Here is a 22297-nt window from a genome sequence, read left to right on the forward strand (position 1 = left end):
TTCCACTTTAATTTATCCCTCCTAATCCCTAGGGTGGTATATTAAGTGAGGGTTTCTCAGCCTCGGGACCATGGGCAGTTTGGGTCAGCCCACCCTTTTCGGGGACACTGTCCTGGCCACTGCAGGATGTGGCTTCACATTCTGGTCTCCGCCTACTGGATGCCAGAAACATCCCTTCCCCTAGCTGTGACAATCAACCCTGTCACCAGACATTGCCAAATGTCCCCTGGAGGACAAAATCAACCTAGGTTGAGAACCAGTGCCTTTTATTTATTTTTTATTTTTTGACTATCATCATAAGACAAAGCCACCTAAACTTCCTTGCTGATGTCCCTCCACTTCTATCTAATTCTATTCAGAGGGAAATTTCCTAGAAGTGACATTACTGTTGTAGAAAAGAGGTATTCACTTGAGAACTTTGATACATATTTGCCAAATTTCTGTCGAAGTATCATTTTTAAAACGTTAAAAACATGACTTTCATACAAACACATACAGAGCAAATGTCAAAGATGTATTTCTCTAATGCAGTGCGACAGCCAGCAGGACAGTGAGGCTGCAGCAGCGTGGGGACAGAGTGCAGAAAGAGGTCGCAGAAGCCTCGGAAGAAGGTCATTCAGTCATACAAGGACACCGTGATGCTCGGGCTGCAGTCCTTTCCAAGTCTACGGGGCGTTGTTCCTTTGTGTCAACACCAGACAAGACTCATGGGCATTGCTGTCAGTGTTCTGTGTGTTATAATACCAGGGACCCTCACATGGCTGTGGTAGATTCTAATCAATAGAAAATAGTAAGTCAAAGCAAAGGCAGTTACCCCTAATGAGAACGTGGAAAGACAGAGCCATCCTTTTGCCTATTTCCAAGTTTTGATTTTTTTTTCTTACATTGTCTTCCTGAAATTTTAAAATTTACCCTCTCTTCAGCTGACTCAGTTCTCATAACCAAACCAGCAGGAAGGATTATCACTCATTTTTATTATACCCTATTGGACAGATAACTCATTATTTTGTTTCCATTTATTTAATTACCAGTGAGGTCAAATATATTTTCACATATTTATTGGCCATTTGTGTTTCAGTTTACTTTGCCTATTCCTGTCTTTTGTCCATTTTCCTTTTGGGGAATTCAACTTTTTCTTATTCATTTACATCTGTATAACAGTAAACATTTGTCTTTCATAAATGTTGCAAATTTTTTTTTCCATTTTTCTTTGCCTTTTCATTTATGTTTTCCTTTAATATAGAAATTTATATGTAGTCAAATCTTGAAATTATTTTTGTGCTTTCACTTCTGGGATTAGGTAGAAAAGTTCTTTCTTAACCCCGGGATTAAATATTTATTTATTTATTTATTTATTTTAGTGTATTTAGAGGTTATACTTAAATTTGTTTTCCATTTGAAATTTATTTTAAAATAAGATGAGTTGGTGATTAACTTTGTTTTTTCCTTTTACCAAAGACTTAGCAAGTTTTATAGACTTTGTTCTTGAGTAATTCATCTTTTTATGTCATATTGCTCATATGTTAGTCCCTGCATGTGAGAGGTCATTTCTGGACTGTCTACTCTGTTCCCTTGATCTGCCTATTGTCTTGGCCCAAGGCCATACAATATAAATTCCTGTTGATTTATAATATACTTCTTTATCTGGCAGAGCAGGTCTTGTTTTAAATGCCACATCTTTTATTTGCAAGTAGACAAAGTGTTTATTTTTGTGGAATTTGGATAAGTTAAAAGGTGGGGTTTTTTTTAAGGACAGTGATTTTTCATTCTCTTATCTAGCCAAATATTTTCCCACTAAAAATGCCTTTAACTTCTTAGTGAACATGTTGAGGATGTCCATTTCCCCACGTATTGAAGGGCAGTGCCACTCACCTTAAATATTGTTACCAGAGCTCATTTTGTTTCCCCAGAGTACCTGGAACATTGAGGTCCAAGGACAAAGGGGGGTGGCAGGTGTCTGAAAGCTGGCAGAGAGCTCCGGGCCCTAGATGGGGTGCAGGGACTCTCACAGCCCCACGTGATGGAAGGACCAGATCGCCTGCTACAGAGAGTCTGCAGATCTTCATTTGTTTGTTTGTTTTCATTACCTTCTCAACCAGCTCCTCAAAGTGGGTTCCGTGGACCACTCCATTTCCATGAGATTCAGCTGAGTGGCTGGAGGAGAGCGCTTTTTGGTTCAGGGAGGAAAAAAGTGCCAGGTTGGATAATACTGAGCAAGTTCCTCTACTGCAGGACCTCTCAGGACCTTTCATCTCTGATATTCTGTGACTCTCCAACAATGTGATGATTATTAGACCTTGGCATCCTGCTTCAAGAAACAACCACCAACATCTCAATGAATGCCTGCCTTCCAAGCATTGCTGCCTGGGAAAGGCTATTTTCCTGGTACTATTTTCAAACAACATTGTGGTAAAAAAAGAAATGTCGGTGATTCCTCAAGGATCTAGAGCTAGAAGTACCATATGACCCAGCCATCCCATTACTAGGTATATACCCAAAGGATTATAAATCATGCTGCTATAAAGACACATGCACACGTATGTTTATTGCAGCACTATTCACAATAGCCAAGACTTGGAATCAACCCAAATGTCCATCAGTGACAGACTGGATTAAGAAAATGTGGCACATATACACCATGGAATACTATGCAGCCATAAAAAAGGATGAGTTTGTGTCCTTTGTAGGGACATGGATGCAGCCAGAAACCATCATTCTCAGCAAACTATCACAAGAACAGAAAACCAAACACCGCATGTTCTCACTCATAGGTGGGAACTGAACAATGAGATCACTTGGACTCGGGAAGGGGAACATCACACACCGGGGCCTATTATGGGGAGTGGGGAGGGGAGAGGTATTGCATTGGGAATTATACCTGATGTAAAGGACGAGTCGATGGGTGCTGATGAGTTGATGGGTGCAACACACCAACATGGCACAAGTATACACATGTAACAAACCTGCACATTATGCACATGTACCCTAGAACTTAAAGTATAATAATAAAAAAAAAAGAAAGAAATGTCTCCAACAGTGAAAATGAGAATGACCATAATTATTTATACTCATTGACAACAAGAGTAGGATTTATTCTACCTTTGGTGGAAACTTCTATTTTTATGAGAGTCTTCTAAGCATTTTCTTGACAGTCCTCGCCCCTTCCCAGTGAGGCATGACGAACAGGCGTTGCCACGCCGGTATGGTGAGGAAATCGAGGTTGAGCGTAGACATTGTGTGGCCATGGCATCTGCTTAGAAGTCTTTATCTGTTGGCTCCAAAACAGAATTTGTAGTTTTCCTTTGCTGTGTAAATGTTACCACAAACTTAATTACTGAAACCGATAACTGTTCATTAGTTCATAGATCTTACAGGTCAGAAGTCAGAGTGCAAGGAGGCTGGATTTTCTGCTAAAGGTTTTGTGCAGTGAATTTGGGTGCTGGCTGGACATTTTTCATTTCTGGAGCCTCTGGGAAGAATCTGTTTCTGCCTCATGCAGATTGTTGGTGGAATTCAGTTCCTCCTAGCTGTAGGAATGAGAACTCCAGCTCTTAGAGGCCACCCACATTCCTTGCCACATGGGCCCTTCCACCTTCAAACCAGCAGTAGAAAATCTCCCTCATGTTGAATTCCCATCACCCTCAAATATCTTTCTTCAGGAAGAGCCTCATCACCTGATTAGATCAGGGCCACCCAGGAAAATCTCTGTATCTTGAAGTCAATTTATTGGATTCGTCTGCAAGACTTTGATTTTATCTGCAAGATCTCTTCACAGCAGAACCTAGATTAGTAATTGATTTAATAACTGGGTGACAATTTGTGTATACTGGGGCCGGGGGAAAATGGAGACTTTCAGGGGCTATCTTAGAACTTTGCCTCCCTTGTTCATTTCGTTCTCATTAGGGGCATCAGGACTGTACTTGCTTTAGATCCTTCCTGTGCTACTAGGATGATCCATGTGTGACTGGGGAATCAATGAGTCTGAACAGATTTGTTTTAGTGTGAGTAGAATGCATCCGAAGATGCCAATGAGGACAACCTGGAAAAGTCTTTATGTCTGACAAAATGCGTTCCCTCCTGCCTGCCTCCTGTTCTAGAGATCAAAATAATCGGCATTGTTGTTAGAAAGTTACCATTTTATGCATGATTTTTTTTTTTTTTTTTTTTTTATTTTAGACGGAGTCTCGCTCTGTCGCCCAGGCTGGAGTGCAGTGGCGCTATCTCGGCTCACTGCAAGCTCTGCCTCCCGGGTTCACGCCATTCTCCTGCCTCAGCCTCCCGAGTAGCTGGGACTACAGGCGCCCGCCACCGCACCCGGCTAATTTTTTCTATTTTTGGTAGAGACGGGGTTTCACCATGGTCTCGATCTCCTGACCTTGTGATCCGCCCGCCTCGGCCTCCCAAAGTGCTGGGATTACAGGCGTGAGCCACCGCGCCCGGCTTTATGCATGATTTTAAAAGAGTCTATTTTAGGCCTCCCTGTTGTCTGTGGTTGATATGGTGCTTGATATATTTGGGACAATGAAATGACAAACAATCGTGGCACTGCTATTCTTGACAGGATGTTAATATAATTCACCTTTTGTTTGCCCTCAATGATAAATCAAAAGAAATGACCAACCCCAAATCCTCACACTGAGACATTTGGGTATGAATATCACATCCTTGCACCAGGTCATTGTATTCACCAGGCTGTAGCTGATCGCACTTTCTGAATTCTTGATGGCAAATGTGTAAAAGTTCCTCCGTTTGTAAAGTTTTCAGTGAGATCCCAGCAAGTAAAAACATTAGCCCCAACGGGCTGCCTGGGGTGTATGTGGGTTGATTGCAGCTCTCCGTATTCAGGCAGAGTTGGGAAAGAGGTGCTGGAGAGATGCTGAGGGATTATCCGCTCAGCCTCCACCAGCCTCATCTCTGAGGGAACCGTTGGCTGTCCATTCTGACCCGAAGAAGCTGGATTTCCTGTTTCCATGTGAGGCGAGCGAAGCTATCTGGGGACTAGAGAGGAGCCCCACTGCATGGTTTCCTCTGCTGGGGGGCCTGGTCACCAACAGCCTCCCCTTCCCAGTTGTTCCCTCTGAGCTCTGAGGTCATAGACAAAGCCAAGCCCAGAGACAAGGGGCTGAGGCTCATTTTCTCGAACAGATCATATTAATATCATTAAGCTGCCTGGTTTTAATTTTCGACCACTTCCCAACTGTCTACTTAGGAGTGTTTAAAGCCAAACCCATTCATTCTTTCCACCATTTACTGGAGATCGGAGCCGTTTAATGAGTGTCCTGTGAGGAGGAAGGGTTACAGATCAGGAACAACCAGAGAGTGATGAGAAAGGAGAATTAGAAGTTGGAAGAGAAAGGCAAGATAATAAAAGTGTAATTTAAAACATCATACTTGCACAATTACCATGGTGGGTTGCTTAACAGGGAATCTAAATTTATCTCATTGCTGAGAGTCCGCTGTGAGAAATAAAATTTAAGAAAATCTGGGGGGCATCCCAGTTCTTCTCAACAACTATATCTAAGGGTTCAGTCCATGGGAAATACAGCTCCAGGGGGATTTAAAGTGCTGCAGCCATCCTGCGCACCCCAGTAGGTCACCAGCCCTGTGCCAAGCTTTTGGGATCCAAGCTCAGTCACTGGGCAGACCTTCTCCCGTAATCTTTGAGAGAGAGAAAGAGGCATGTGACTGGACTGCTCCCATCACAATGTCTTCTTGTGTTAACAGGCTTTACATCTCAGAGCAAAGGGTGGTGGTGGCTGCTGAGGTCAGCTCTTCTGGTCGTCTCCCTGCTTGCCTTCACCTGCCACATACCCACATAGATGCCCCCATAGATGTCCCTTGGGGATCACCAACATTTCTTCCCTTCATCCACCTTGGCAATGCTGAAATCTTGCACTTCTCAGTAATCAGCTCTGCCACCCACTCCGATCTCACTGCAGGAGGCATCTCTGTGTCTGGAGTTCCCAGTGCTCCAGCTCAACCTGGAGACATCCTATTGGCTCTGTCCCTCTGCCTTCCTCCTTCTGGCCAGGCCAGTTCTGCCCCCAGACCACTGGGGAAGGGACCTCACCTGCCTTCCTGCTCTCCTTCTTGCCCCACCACCGGTGTCTAGTGTTCTCCCAACTGGGAGAAGAGGAGGTTTAAACCCTCAGGAACATTACATCGTGCCCCTGTCAGGGTCCTCCAATGGCTTCCCACTATGCTTAAAGTAGAATGCAAATGTTCTGACGCCTGTAGGGCCCTGCATTGTTTGGAGACCGCCTCTTCCACTGCTGCCTTCAAAAGCAGACTCCCCTTTTCGCTTACCGGGACTTTAGGGGCCTTTTCAGGCACTGGGCTTCTGTTTGGAGCACACAGCCTCCCCTCCAGATCTTCCCACAAAAGGCACAGGTCTCTATTCACATGCACTTCTACAGAGAGGCCCTACATGGAATGGAAGTCTAGTAAGACAGCAGTCTCACCAGGTTGGCACAGGGCAATTGGTCAAATGTGTGGAAAATGAGTAAAGATGGAGATGAGTAACTTCCCTGATATTTCAGAAGGTTTCACCATTTAAGCGAAGAACCAAGATAGGTTTTAGCTACTAAGGTCAGTTTATTTTATTAACAGTGGGCTGGGTTTTCTCTTCCAAGCAGTATAGGAGCTTCGGAAGGTGCACGGACCCAAATGAGGGTCATTAGCCATGTACAGTGATTGAGATATACATTTAAATTAATTAGCATGAAATATAATGAAAAAAGACTCAGTCACATCCTCGACATTTCATTTCAAATGCTCCGTCGTCACATGTGGCAGGTGGCTGCCAATTGGGAAGTGCAGGTGTACAACGTTTTTGTCATTGTCACCAGTTTGATTGCACAAAGCTGTCAGAAAATGTTGCTAAAGGCATTGTTATCCTCTCTTAAGAACTTCAGTCCACTGGGAAAGGAAAGGTGAGTCAACACCATCTGATAAGTCTCTAGTAGATGTATGAATGGGTGCTAAGGATGCCCAGAGGCCAAAGGGGCCTTCAGTTGCTGACTTCTGAGCCAAGTCTTCAAGGAGGACCAGGAGTTATCAGGTAATGAAGAGAGTAGGAGATTAGAAGCTGACCCTATTAAGTATCTTGAAAGTAAATACAAATGTAAAAGCATTCAGAACAAGATGTAAAGGTCTGAGTGTGTTTGTGTGTTTGCTTGCCCATTCTTCTCTCCTCTCTTCCTTACAGATTTTGTTTAAAATAAAAGAGCATGCCTCTTTTGTTCCTTGTTGAGATTGACATATATAGAAGTTTATAACAGAAAAGTGCTGGGGAGTACTGGGCTAAGTTACACAGCATAGCAGCAGCTTAACTTGCATTTGGGAGATAGTGATGGAGGAAGATTGTGTAAGCTGCTGTCTTAGTCCATGTGGTTAATATATAAAGAACAGAAATTTATTCTGTCATTGCACTAGGGTCTGGGAAGTCTAAGATCAAGGTTTAGTGTCTGATGAGGGCACAATCTCTGCTTCCAAGATGGGCCTTGTTGCTGCATCCTTAGGAGGGGAAAAATGCTCTGTGCTCACGTGGTAGAAGGAACAGAAAGGCAAAAAGGGCCTTAAGCTCATTCTCTTCAGCCCTTCCATAAGGTACTAATCCATCATGAGGGTGGAACCCTCTTAATTACCTCCTAAAAGGCTCCACCTTCTACTTCCACCACAGTGGAGATTAAGTGTCAGTATTAATTTTGGATGGGACGCTATATTTTCATACAAATAAAAACTCTCAAGAGGGGAGTCAGAGTCTTAGATTTCTGTACACGAGACGCTCCTGTGATAAGTAGTGGTTTCAGCGTTAGGATGGGGTTCCTCAACAAACTTGGGTGCTCTGTGCACTCACAATGTCAATGGCTTAGCCTTCTCCCCTGGGGGAAGCTAACTTGGCAGTCTCTCCGACTCACATGATGTCGGTTATTTCCTTGCCAGGGTAAAGGGTTATTAGCCCACCTGATACTCAACAGTTTCAACTCTCCACACCTTCTACCTGCTTTCCCTTTGTGACTTTGCTTTCTGGTGTCCATGATTCAGTTCCCTAGTGGACAGGCAGGCAGGTGAAGTTTATGCAACCATTTCATATCCAGGTCTTTGTCCCTCTTCCCTCTCCCCCAGCACCTGGTAGAATGCTTCCCAGTAGCAGGCACATACCGTATGAATACATGATGTTTCAAGTCACAAATGAATAGATGTTTTCCTGGTTGGAGGCCCCAGTGCTTGACTGGGCTTTGGTATTGCCCTTGTTATCCTAAGCCCCATTCCTGGGACTGTGGATAGTAGAGAAATAAGATAGAGGACTTCCAGATTCCTTGAGAGGCTCCAGAAATAATCCTATGGATAGTTCTACTTGGATTTCCCAGAAGCTGTGTGAGGAGGGGGTGGCAAAGGAGAGAAGAGAGGTGGTGGCATGCTGAATAGACCTCTTGGGGTCAGTTGATGGAAGGAGAAAGGGAGTATGGCACTGATAAGAGACTCTAAAACTGCTCACCCAGAGCACAAGTGGGAGGAACAACTACCTCCACATCCAACTCCCAGACGGGTCTGTGCTCATCATTAGAAAAATGCTGACAGTGGCAGCACATCTACACAGATAAGACTGCTCTTCCTTGCCCAGTCTGCGTGGGCCATTTTTCACAGCTTTTGGAGGCTGCAATTGCTGCCACCATATGTTGTGCTGGAGACGATGCAGCCAGCTGAGCTTCATGTGGAATAACTGTTGGCAGCCACGCCAACTTTAAATTGATATTAATGTCAAGCTTGCTTTTTATAGTTTTCCTGAAGGTTTTAACAACAATAGACGAAGGCAAGTTTCATGGTACCTGAACCTGAATCAGGCTTACATTTTTCTGATGTGTATTTAATTCGGTTTTGGCACAGAGTCTGTGTTTTTCTTGGGTTTTACATCATTTATGAGGTTGCATGGATACACTCTAACAAAACATCATCCATAATCAAATGAGACTCACAGAAGAAAGAAGTGCATGCCAATTCCGACTAATCTTAGCCTTTATGGGAATAACTATTTGCTATAAATGATTAGCCAAACATCTGTGTCAACACTTTCTTAGCAGCAGATAGAGATGTTGTTAACCGCCACATTTACAATGATATTTCTAGCTCCATGGAGGGGTAAATGCTCTACCACAAACAAATCTGTCCATTAAGCCCTTCTAGGTAAAATCTACTCTACTAATTAACTGTAATAATGAAAGGCATGGATGTTAGCGTGGGGTGTGTGTGTGTGTGTGTGTATGTGTGTGTGTGTGTGCCTCTAAAAGTTTTGCCTTATTTCACACTAAACATTTTAATAAAATGACTCCAGTCACTCTCGTATCACCCTATGGGGTCATTTTAGGAAGAAAATGAATTTTTCCCCAGTATACAGCGGCACATGGTCCTTTCCCTCCTTTAATCCAGGCATCACCCATCATTTGCTGTGTTGAAAAGAGGCATATATATTCTTCAAGCATAGTTTATGTGATTATGTATGGCAAAAGTTTAATAATTGAATCCATAGTAAAATATTTGTACAAGAGTCAACATCTGCACCTAATCGTTCTATACATACGTGATGGTTTTGAGCTTATTGTGGGAGACATATTTCTTTTGGTGATTACAAACACACAGCTGCCAGAGAAATCTGCTGTTTTAAAGCACACTTTTGCTGCTGTGAGGGCATGGGGTGGGGACTGTGTGGGCTATGCCCTGGCAGGAATGTCTTCTCTTCTGCGTGGAGTCTGGTGATCTGTTCATTTGGTTTTTATCTTCTGTCTGCGGAGTGGATATTGAATGAAAATGAAATGAGATCTGTGCACATTGGTGGCTAGACAATTCATTTTCTCAAATTTAGAGACAGTCATAAGATGTAATTCATGAAAAACCCCGACATTGTTTATAACCTGGGGCAAGGCCGACACGTCTTTTCTGTGTTTTCCTGCACTGGCGAACTCAGTGCAAATGGGGCATTTCAATGACATCTGAATCAACTGAAAGCACCCATTGATGTTGGGATAAGTGACCGTCTCTGGCCGTCTCTGTTTTATCAGCTGCGTCCTCTGTGGGCATGTGAGGCTTTCCAAAGCCCTCAGAGGAGGCCAACATGAAACCTTTGAGTCATCAGATCAACTAGAGACAAATACCTTGAGTTTAATAAAATGAAGTTTGAAATAAAATGAGTTTTTCTTCTAAAGTATCTGTCCCTGTTGAATTTGGCTTCCTTTTTTAGACCCCAAACTTTGGTATGAGAGAGCAAGGGACAGAAACAGAGGAGTGGAGATATTTCAGTCTTAGATTCCAGTGGTTCTTTGAATTAGTAATGGCAGTCAAATAGAATCCAGTTTCAGATTTGGTCTCATTCTGGATAAGCAGTTTTATCTTTTTGTTTCCTTAAGCCTGCCTTTTTACTTTGTAAAAGTTCACCTATGAGGCAAGTTATCAGGCAGTTAAACTAGAGTAAACAACTCAAGTACATGTAGGTAAGAATCTGTGCAGAAACTCCTTTTGAACTTCTGGGTTGCTCAGGAGAAAGCAGAGGTTCGTGGTAACTCCCACTACCTCCACATCACACCAACTTCAGCCTGGCACTCTGGATTTACCCCACGTGTGTCCAGTGAAAAGCCTTCAATTGTCCTGGTTTTTAAATTTGTAAATTTAACTAGGAAAACAATGTATTACCTTTACTGAGAGGACTATGTAAACCAAAACATATCTGAGTCAGATCTGAATCAATTTAGAGGTTTATTTTGCCAAGGTTGAGGATGTGTCCAGGAGAAAGAGACACAGGTCACAATAGGATTTGTGGTCAGGGCTTTTTCCAAAGAAGGTTTTGAGGACTTCCATATTTAAAGGGCAAAGAGTGAGCAGCAAGGGAAGGAGGAAAAGAAGGGAAGGTAGACGATGAGTTGAGTGTTACATTCTAGTGAGGCTTTGATTAGCACTGGCTGAATCCACGTTTTACATGTGAAAAGAGGGGGTAGAGAAACAGTTAATTATGCATTTGTAAATCTGCACTTGTAAATCTGCATTCAGTAAGTCTGCATTTTATACAGGATAAGATAAACACAGAGTAGAGGAAGAAGTCAAATGTGCATTTGTTTCAGAGTGGGCAGAGGGAGGGGGCATTCTAGTCTTGTTTTTGTCCCATGCCTGTGAAGATAAGCTACTACTTTACACTGTCAGGTGAGATTCCATAGAACTCTGCTTTAGGGTTATGGGTTATGAGGGGGATATGTATTCTGAAATATTTGGGGACCCATACAAAATTTCCATGTGAGCAATTTGTGAGGGAGGCCACCTGGGGAGATATGTGGCCTTCTGTCATTGCAGCCATCTGTGTGGGAACAAAAAGGAAGGCAAGTTTTCTTCTTTTCTTTTCTTTTTCTTTTTTGCATGACTTAGTTACCAAGTTTACTTTCTTCTTGGCATAATGAGTTTGGGGTGCAAATATTTTATTTTCCATTCACACCTAAAATGGACAGAAGAGATTATTGGTTTTTATTTCATTTCAAAGTTGGCACATCTGGTGGCCAGGAGATATGGGGCTCTACAGTTGGGTGGGCCCTGACCTTCTGCCTGGGCCATCCACAGTATCACAGGTGTTCATTAGCCCTGCATTTCTAGCTTGAAATTCAAGTTCTAGCAGAAGGTCAACTCAGTAAGTCTTCATGGAAGCAGATTTATGTACCTGCACCAAATTTGCAAGGGGACAAAAATGTAGTGACAAAAGTTGCTCAGATGCTCAAAGAAGTTTTATTGAAATGGAAGTAGTCCATGTTTTTTCTCCATGTATTTCTCCTACATCTCCCAAATCTGTTGGACTTCTTCCCTCCTGTGCTTGTGACTTTACTGGAGGATGGTTGGGACAGTTTCACGGGGGCAGCAGCCTCCACAGACTGTGTGTTAGGAAGACGAGGTGGACTGTTGAGCTCTGCTATGGCTCAAAGCACCTGGTGGCCCTAAGCACCCACTACCCCTTACCCCTTTCTCAGGTCCAGCGCATCTCAGAAGGCTGGCACATCAGACACTTGCATTCAGAGTACATTTAGAGTACACACTAAGTGCGTTATTAAATTAAGCTGACTAAATGCTACTGCTCTACTCCCACATCCCTTACTTTTGAAAATACTATTTATTGCAACAGACAGGTGGCCATTTGAAAACACATATTCTTTCTTGTCCCAGGTGGATTAATCACAACTTGTAGACAGAATCCAAGATTGCTTGCTTTTGAAAGATTTCCTCTGGCCCTGTAATTTTTACACTCAAAAGGCAATTTCATTAAGGCTGTACTAGTCCATTTTCAAACTGTTGTGAAGAAATACCCAAGACTGCGTAATTTATAAAGAAAAAGAGGTTTAATGGACTCACATTTCCACATGCCTGGGGAGGCATCACAATCATGGTGGAAGGTGAAGGAGAAGCAAAGACATATCTTACATGGCAACAGGCAAGACAGTGCTTTCAGGGAACTTGCCTTCATAAAACCATCAGATCTCGTGAGGCTTATTCATTATCATGAGAACAGCATGGGAAAAATCTACCCAGGAGATTCAGTTACCTCCCACCAAGTCCTTCCCAGTGGGGATTACAGGAGCTACAATTCATGATGAGATTTGGGTGGGGACACAGCCAAAGCATATCAAAGACTTACTTTGTTATTCCGGAAACTCAAAGTAAAAGCTGATTCACTTGAGTGTGAAATGAGAATGAACTTGCCTTTTAAGACTTTTTGTAAATTAATTGAAACACTAGGGCTTTAGCAGAAGTCTGGGGTGGGACAATGATGAAAATGAATATAGTGCTCATTCAGCAATTGAAATAATTTAAAATCAGTCCCAATAAGTTCATTTACTTTCCTGATTGAGTACTGTCATTGTTTAGCAGACCCTGAAGAAAAAATTCACGTTAGTGATACTCCTGCTTTGGTGACCTTAAAATGTGTAATTGACCTAAAAGTTCTTGATGATGAGTCTCTTTTGGGGGCAGTCTTTTTGGGCTTTGGTTTTTACTTGGAGATTCATCTGGTGACATTCTTAACCATTTGAGTGCTTTAGAAGGGTACATAGATCAATTTGACCCACTGAAACAAGTTGCTTTTGAGTCAAATTTGTACTGCATCTGCCCATGTTCTCTTTCCCTTCCTTCTTTCCTTCCTTCCTTCCTTCCTTCCTTCCTTCCTTCCTTCCTTCATTCCTTCCTTCCTTCATTCCTTCCTTCTTCTTTGAGATGGAGTCTTGCTCTCTCACCCAGGATGGAGTGCAGTGGTGCAATCTCGGCTCACTGAGTGCAGTGGCACAATCTTGGCTCACTACAACCTCCACCTCTCAGGTTCAAGCAATTCTCCTTCCTTGGTCTCCCAAGTAGCTGGGATTACAGGCACCCACCACCACACCTGGCTAAATTTTGTATTTTAGTAGAGATGGAGTTTCGCCATGTTGCTCAGGCTGGTCTCGAACTCCTGACCTTAGGTGATCCCTGTGCCTCGGCCTCCCAAAGTGCTTGGATTACTGCACCTGGCCCTGCCCATGTTTTCTCAAACCTGGCTCACCTGGATGTATGGCTGTCTTTCTCCTTTCCCTGCACATCCTGTGCCAGTTCCTCTACAGGTACCTCAATGACTCTTATTACGAAGTCTGAAAATTAGTGAAAGACACAGAGATCGACCAGAAGGCCTACGTGGCCCAGGTGGAAGGCGTCGTCAGCAGTACCTATGACTAGATCCAGCTGTGGGATGACAGTGGACCACTTGTGTACCCAGCTGGTTTTGTGTCCAACTTTATGGGGCTGTTCTATGCCCCTGGGCCGAGGCACTGACATTCATATGCCCAAAACATCTTTGCTGTGCTCTACCTGGCCACCTTGCTGCTTGTCTTCTTGATCTACCACCAGACCTACAAGGTACCTCCCTTTGTCTTGTTTTTCATGTGCCACGCCTCTTACTGTGTTCACTCCACCGTTGCGGAAGTCAGAGACCCCGAACGAACCTTTGTGCTGTGACTCTTCTATGACTCAGTGCCCTCAGTATCAGCCTCCTGCTGGCCCAGGGCTGGGGCTGGGGCTGCTGGTGTTCCAGCCTGGCAGCCTCCATGAAGAGGAATGTGAGGCTCTGCGCCCATTGGTTACTGTTTCTTCTCCTCACACGGTTTGGCTGCCGTGGGGCCCTCCGCAAGCTGGGCCTCTGTGTTGGCCTTCAGGTGGTGCTGGGGCTGCTCTTCCTGCTGGAGAAGCCCACTGGCTACCTGTCTCACTCCTTCAACCGTGGCCGCCAATTTCTATTCTGCTGGACAGTGAACTGGCGCTTCCTCCCAGGGGCTCTCTGCCTGCACTGTGCCTTCCACTTGGCCCTGCTAACCACCCACCTCACCTTGCTCTTGCTGTTTACCCTCTACTGGTGGCACAGGATGGGGGGAATGTATCTTGTCCCTGCTGAAGGATCCCTCCAAAAGGAAGGCTCCACTCCAGATCCTCACACCCAGCCAGATCATTTCTACCCTGTTCACCTCTAACTTCACTGGCATCTGCTTCAGCCACCCCCTCCACTACCAGTTCTACATCTGGTATTTCCACACACTGCCCCACCTCCTGGGGGCCAGGACTGCACACTGGCTCACACACCTGCTCAGGTTGCTGGGGCTGGGGCTCACGGAGCTCTCCTGGAACACATACCCCTCCACATCCTGCAGCTCTGCTGCCCAGCATGTGTGCCACGCTGTCCTCTTGCTGCGGCTCTGGCTGGGCCCACAGCTGTTCCCCAAGAGCATCCAACACAGCAAGAAAGTTCCCTGAAATCCACCCCTTTCCCTCCAGTGCACACTCAGGACCTGAGGATAGACTCTGTGCCCTTCCAAATAAACCTTGCCAAGTCCTATATATATATATATACATACACACACACACGGACTTCCTCTCTATATATAGAGGGACTCACACAGGATGTGCAGGGAAAGGCGACAGGCAGCCACACATCCAGTCAGAATCACTGGGACTTTTATGTATCTCGATCAGCAATGCTATGGCTACAACATTGACACAAAGACACAGAAGGAAATTGAGTTCACAGGAGTACACAGGGATCTTGTATTATTTGCTGGATTCATCCATTTGTATAAAATATGCTAATTTTACAGGAGTTGGTTTCCAGCTTTTGGACCAAATTTTGAACATTCTAAACTGGTTAATTTGAGCCTTTCGAAATTATAAATTTTTCTATAGATTTTTAAAATATCTTCTTTTGATTGAGTCACTTATATGTTTGTATTCTTAGAATGAGTGATAGCTAAGTAATTGAATTTACATGCTCTATCATTCTAGTTTAAATATTCAGTTTAGTTTTGATATAAAGAAATACATGAAATATGAGTGTTTGAAGTTTATTGTCTAAAAAATGTAGATGCATCCTTTCCTTGGGATATTGTCTTTAATTTTTAAGCTCAAAAAGGCCTGGAAAAACATGCTTTCAATAATGCCTTATTGATTTTTTAACTATCTAAAACTACATAGAAAAAGTTTGGTTAAAATAAACCAAAGAGTTGTTGAAATGTCTTTGCTTCAGTTGTTGTTCACTTGTAAATCTATCCAAAAGAGATAGAATGGGAGGAGGGAAGGATAAAAGGAAGAGAAGAGAGTGAAATTAGACCATCAACTAATTACGCAATTAATGATTTAACTACAATTGGAATAATGTGCTGGAAATTAATGAGGTGAATGGAAGAAATATGTACAAGAATATGCCTCCTCATTAAGTCTCAAGGAACCATGTGGGGGAAGATGTGACCTTGACCACACTCAGCACCAGGGAAAATCTGCTCAAAGTGAAGACTCAACATCTCCCTAATCCTTTTTTTGAAAATAACCAAATATTTTAAAACTTACGGATTTTATCAACTTTTTTTATTAGCCACTTTTCTGCAAATGGAACATGACTCACTTCCTTTGGACAACAGCGGTCTGTCCCCTTTTCTGCTGGTCTTTGCTTCTCCCAAGGGCATTGCCTTCTTCTTAATTTGTTTGGTGCCCGTATCTTCTCCATTGCCTTTTTCTTTTTTCCTGAGCACAGGGTTACTTGCCACCTGCACGCATGGCCCCCCTCCGTAATCACGGGTATATTTCTTTCTCTTTAATGCAGCCATCCCCTTTCTGTTCTCGTGTCCACAGACACTCCCAGACCTTCCCATTCCACTCAAATCTGTCTCACACCCTCCAGCTACAACTCCCCCATCACAGCTGGAGGGACCAGCTCATACTTGGGGAGATTAGGTCACTGTGGCTTGTCTATACAGCTGCATTGCTGGCAGGGCCCAGGAACCACTAATCCCATCCCTTATGGTGGAACCAATAGTTTAGTCTCAACTCCACTTTCCAGGCATGTTCATACTCCTAGAAACATGACACATTCATAATAAAGTCAAAACACAAGTCACCTAACCCTGACTGTAACTCAGCACCCACTTCCACATGTCTTTCTGCAGGTCCTGTAATCCTGGTGGAGACCCTGGCCTCATGGAGCTCCTCCCAGTGAGTGGTGGGAGTGGCTGCTGTTCTGACCACCATGGCAGTGATGATGAGGTCTGCAAACATGGGTGGCTTTGTGTGGTGAGGCTGTTCCTGGATGATGAGCGTAGTTGCTGTCACTTTGGGGTAGAAAAGGCCAGCCGCCTCATGCTGTCCACTTGTTGTTATGGCAATAGATGAACCTAATTTGGAATTTGATGGATGAAACAGGACCCACAGATGGATTCCAAACCAGAAGAATGTCAAAGGCTGCCAGAAGGGAGTTGGGAATTAGGTAATAGGGAGGGAAGGAGGCTGGTCCATGACTGGGTTCTCTGTCCATCTGTGGTCACCAACAGTCATGGGTTGGCTGAGCGTTACACAAAGCAAGGCCAAAGCTGTCAAAATAATGAGCCTCCTTGAACACAGACCACGCAATCGTGAGATGTTAGAGCAGCAAAGGACTTTCAAGCTAGCCCAAGAGTTACAGTAGGTAGTTGGGTGGACATGAACAGGGCAGGAGAGGCCCCTCCCTTCCCCCCAGAAATGTCAGGCCACCATCAGGTGATAGTCAGGCAGCTGTTACACTGTCTCCCTAAAATAATAATTGGTCACAGCCGGCACCAGGGAAAGGCAGTCTCCCAATAGATAAAAAACACCTGAAGCTGGTGATTGGCAGCTTCCCGATAAGATCTCAGGAGTTGAGTGAGTGGGCTCAAGCATGCTCATTAAGAGGCAAAGTGGTGGCATTTCACTGGTCTATGACCTTCTAGGAACATTCGGCTGGAAGGGAAGAATGCCTCAAAGTGAGCATGTGCACAACTCCAGTGAGCACACTGCACATGTGGCCCTCCCGTGTGCTGGCAGGCCGCTGTGCGTGTGGACAGCCTCCCCCAAGGAAAGAATCATGGAGAAGGGACACAAGACCCCGGAAGCATGCCAACATATAAAACCCCAAGTCAAATGTCAAACAGTCCCCTCTTGACTCTCTTCCATGTGTACTTTACTTCCTTTATTCCTGCTCTAAAGCTTTTTAATCCATTTCCACTCCTGCTCTAAAACTTGCCTCGGTCTCTGTCTCTCCTTCTGCCTTCTGCCTCCTCCGTCCAGTTCTTTTTTCTGAGGAGGCAAGAACTGAGGTTGCTGCAGACGCACGAGGATTTACCACTGCTGACACACATCCAAGAGGCTGAGCCAGTTGCCCAAGGTCAGAAAGTGAGGACCGATCTCCAAGTGCCTGTCTCTCCCAATGGCTTTTTCAGTATTTACACAATATACATAATGCCACAGTGCAGACAAGTAAAGGTGAGACAAGGAGGTGATGCTGGTTGACATTCTCAATACTTCACTGGTCTTACCCTTGTAACTGTGTCAGGAACATCATATGGTTTTGTAGTTGTTGGAAACTTTACCATAGCCAAGGGGAAGGGTGGGCATCAGTGGATGGAAAATTACTGAAGGGACACATTGGACGCCAGGGGAGGGTCTAACTAATCCGACCGTGCAGGATGCTTGCTGAAGGCAGGCAGGGTGAGCTGACATCTCCTGGGGGATCGTGGGGAATGAGAAACCTGATTAGATATCTAGCATGACCAGATATGGAGAACGGTGGATTTGGGCTAAACTCACTTAAAAAAAATCTTGCTAAAATTGGACCACACAGAGATAAACCCAGAAGTCCCAAAGTCAAGGTCTAGTTAAAAAAGATCTCAAAAGGGCCTGAGTAGAATTTGGTCAAGGAGAGAATCTTTGTCAGTTTGAAACATCTTATTGTGTCAGAAAGTAAGAAAATGCTTAAAATAAAAAACGACAGGAGCATGTCACACAAGGACACGGAGCCACCAGAAGGAGCTCCCACTAGCCAAGTCCAGGACAAGTGGCATTCCAAAAAAATAAGGATAACAGTGGATTATTGCAAATGAGTCAGTGAGTCAATGTCAATAATAAATAGGTCCATAAAACAGACAGGGGAGAAGGGGCAGCTCTTGCTTGCAGTCAAGTGCCAGGTCGGGCTGGTCCATGAAGAGGGTGCACTGAGCTTCAGAAAGTCTCATTCTGCAGCCTTCATGGTAAAGAATGATTCAGATAAGAACCATCATGAACATGCAGTATCCATGAATGCTTCAGCATTCGTGAATGCTTGGTCTATTCAGGGTGCAGGTGGATTCTGACGAAGAACGGGAGAGTGTCATGCCTTAAAGTGCTGTGTGTGTGTGTGTTTGTGTGTGTGTATGTGTGTGGTTTTTGTAATATAATATATATACACATACATACCATACATATATTATAAAAACTATGCACACACACACACACATAATCAAAGATAGAGATAAATGAAAAAGCAGGTGGGCAAACAGGTAACAATAGTTGGCTCTGAATAAAGGCAATACAGTTGTTCTTGTTCTGTTTTTCTAACTTTTTCTTAAATGTTGATTAAAATTATTTCCAAAATAAAATGTTAACAATAATAAAAAGTGTGATGCAAGATATCCCCAAAGGATGAAATATAGGACTAGGAAGTCCCAAGTCCTGGCTGATGATTTAGGTCACTCAGATGCAGCTCTGGGGCCTGGGTGCTCTCAGTTTCTGGGATTTTGCCATTTGTATTAATCAATGGAGCAGCAGGCTGGACCTGAGGCTGCACATTTTTCTGCCTTCCTTGTATTTGGTTACTTTCTCTATTCCAGGGTGTTCATTTCAATTAACCTCTAGGTAGCACAGGGTGAAAAACATCCGCTGTGTGCCAACAATAAGCCTCAGCTCTCATGCCACCTCCAAAAACTGTAAAGAAACAAAAACACCAGGGATTTCATTTGATCTGGAAAAGGGTTCGTTAAGTATTCCAGGATGTTGGAAACAAAAGATATTTTAAATACCATGGGGGCTGTAAAGAGTGATTTAGAAGATGTAATACTGCTCAATATCAGCTGACATCAACTGGAAGGAAACCACAGCTAAGAACTAAAGCTGTAGTTCTTTAGTTGTAAGAAGTTCTTAAAAATCCAATGTCTTAGACCCAAAGACTTCCATCCTCATTTTTAAGTGAATAATAATATGATCAACATATATTTGAAAATCCTTGAGCTCTCTGTGACTCTCTGGCCACTCCTTTTCCATCCATTATTTCACTTTGTCATTGCAGCATCTAGAGTTTACAGGGTCCGTGGAATTACCACACAGCAGGCCTAAGGGATAACATCAGTGGTTCCCAAAGTGGGGTCCCTGGACTGGCAGTATCAGCATTACCCAGGGAAGTTGTTAGACATGCAAATTATTGGACCCCACCTAGACCTGTCCAGTTGGAACTCTAAGTTTGTTTGAACAAGCCAGGCCAAGGGGCAGGGCCTCCTAGCAAGGGTTGGGGGAATGCAGGCTGGACCAGCCTTCCTGGGGCTTTTCCCTGCCCCTGTGAGGGGAGGGTTAGTACCCCATGACCTGCGCTTTACCCTGATCATCCCCAAATCCATGCATGTGCTCCCTTCAGCCCCTGCTAAAATCTGGCCACCCCATCCTTCTCCCAGAAGAGACCCCTCCTTCCTCTTTGAAGGTCGTTTCACTGGCACATTTTTGGGTCAGCCCCTTCCCTCCACCATAAGTGCCGGCTGCGGAGGCCCTGGGGACCATGGTCCTGCTTTTTCTCCACTAGTGAGCATATTGCCTGTGATACTTGGAACAGATGAGCAGCCGACCGAGTAAGCTCATCTCCAAAAAAGTAAAACAACAAAACAAAGTTTTGCTATGAGGAAAACACGACTTATCTAAATTGAGAAAGGACTCCTTCCCTGATTCTGTCCCAACACGTTACATAAGATTCCATGATTGTGCAGAAAAAGACCGGGTTCTTTCTGACTGCGTGGGTGGGGTATAGACAAGCTGTGAGTGGCTGCCCCCAGAAGGCCACAGAAACACATCCTGAGCTTCCATGGTTTTTAGTGAAAGACGCAGGGTGGAACAGTGCTCCTCTAGTAAGTTTTTCCAGCCTGAGTAGGTGGACAGTATCTGCTATAATTTGAATTCCCACCAAAACTCATGTTGAAATGTCATTGCCATTATAACAGTGTTGAGAGGTAGGGCCTGTAAGAGGTGATCAATAATAATGCCATCATCGTGGGAGTGAGCTCCTGATGGAAGGGTAAGTTCTGCTCCATTTCTCTCTCTCTCTCCAGCTTACTTGTGCCTTCCGCTTTCTGCCGTCTGCCATGGGATGATCCCTGCCAGGGGCTGGTGCCGTGCCCTTGGACTTTCCAGCCTCTAAAACTAAAAACCAAACAATCTTTTTTCCTTTTATAAAGTACCCAGTCTGTGGTATTCTGTTATACCAGCAAGAAATGGACTAACACAGAATTCCTTTGGTCCAGGCTGGTTGATGTTAACTACAGATTTCATTTTTCTCTGGACTGACTACTTGTAGCTCAAGCAGGAAATGTGATGACCTGGAATTAACAATTAGCAAAGAGGGAGATTGATCAGGCCCAAACTACTCAGGGTTCTTTGTGGGCCCCCCTACCCCTGCCAACATCCCCCTCTTCCCTGGATGGTGGGCTCTCCATGCACAGCAATCCTGTCATCCTTTTTACCTGAATGTCTCCCCCTCATGACCTGGTGCATAGTAGGTGTTCAATACATATAAAGTGAATAAATGAATCTATGTAATCCTAATAACATGTCATTACCACATTTCCATAGGAAAAGCAACATTGATGTGTTAAATGAGCTAAAACCCAAGCCATAAACAGAAAATATCTCTGCAAGCATTTCTCAGAACTCCCGGTCTTTCTTTAGATGCTCAGCTTCCTCCCCCAAGTTGAAGCCAAGAAGGGGTGAGATAATGACAGTGAATCATGATAAAGTGGGACAGGAGATGCAGTCTTCAGAGACTCATGGGCCAGTGGCTCAGGAAGCTGCCACAATTCTCATCAAAACACATTCTTTATCTAACTTGGATGCAGAAATCATAAAAAGGCCTTGGAAGGTCTAAGTGGCAGGGACCAAAATCAAAGTCGGTAATTGGAAAGCTGTGAATTTATAGATCTCCACTCAAATTGGCAGGAAGTGCAATAGCAGCCACTCCTTAAACACATTTTATGTGTCCCTGAGTTGTTTATTATCTTCCATCCTACATTTATGTTGTGCCTCTTTCTATGGCCTCTAAGCCAGGATGACAGAAGAACAAAGAGTGTTCTGCAGCAGGACAATGGCCCAGGCCAAAGGCAATTCCAGAGAAGAGAGCAAGTTGGATGTGGGGTTAGCATCCTGTTCCTGTGGAAAACGTATTGCCAAGAAGGAAAATAAACAGTTGGAGTTTTCCTTAGCAAGAGAAGTTGTCTGAAAGTGCTCTAAAGAAGCTCTGAAGAGGCCGCAGAGAATGTCCATGTTTTTCTACAGCAAATCTCCAGCTCAGCTGCACTTCTCACGACTAAACATTGACGATAGAAAAAAATAGCATATGCTCATGAAAAAAGAAACAGTGGGAGATGGGTCATGGGCCTGGGGGAGAGAACTCTTGAACCTAACCTGGTTCTGGGGTAGAAGTCAATTGTGTGTGCATGTGTACATGCACATGTGTTAGCATATGTGTGCATGTATGTGTGTTTGTCCATGCAGATGTGTATAAGACAGTATGTGCACCATCCTTGTAACCTTCAAGACCTAACAGAGTCTTAGTGGTCACTTAAGAGTGAAAAGGGGGACAGGTGCAGTGGCTCATGCCTATAATCCCAGCACTTTAGGAGGCTATGTAGAGACCTGACACTTTAGTTTGACAGGTATCATCAGGGAGGTAAGAAAACACTTATTT

General features: G+C 44.1%; 1 pseudogene; it reads left to right on the forward strand.

Annotated features, from left to right (window-relative positions):
* Positions 1 to 6786: 6786 nt before the first annotated feature.
* LOC103215239 (dol-P-Man:Man(5)GlcNAc(2)-PP-Dol alpha-1,3-mannosyltransferase pseudogene) lies at positions 6787 to 14893 on the forward strand (annotated as a pseudogene).
* Positions 14894 to 22297: the final 7404 nt, after the last annotated feature.

This window comes from Chlorocebus sabaeus, chromosome 4 (genome assembly GCF_047675955.1).
Source record: "Chlorocebus sabaeus isolate Y175 chromosome 4, mChlSab1.0.hap1, whole genome shotgun sequence".
Taxonomy (NCBI): domain Eukaryota; kingdom Metazoa; phylum Chordata; class Mammalia; order Primates; family Cercopithecidae; genus Chlorocebus; species Chlorocebus sabaeus.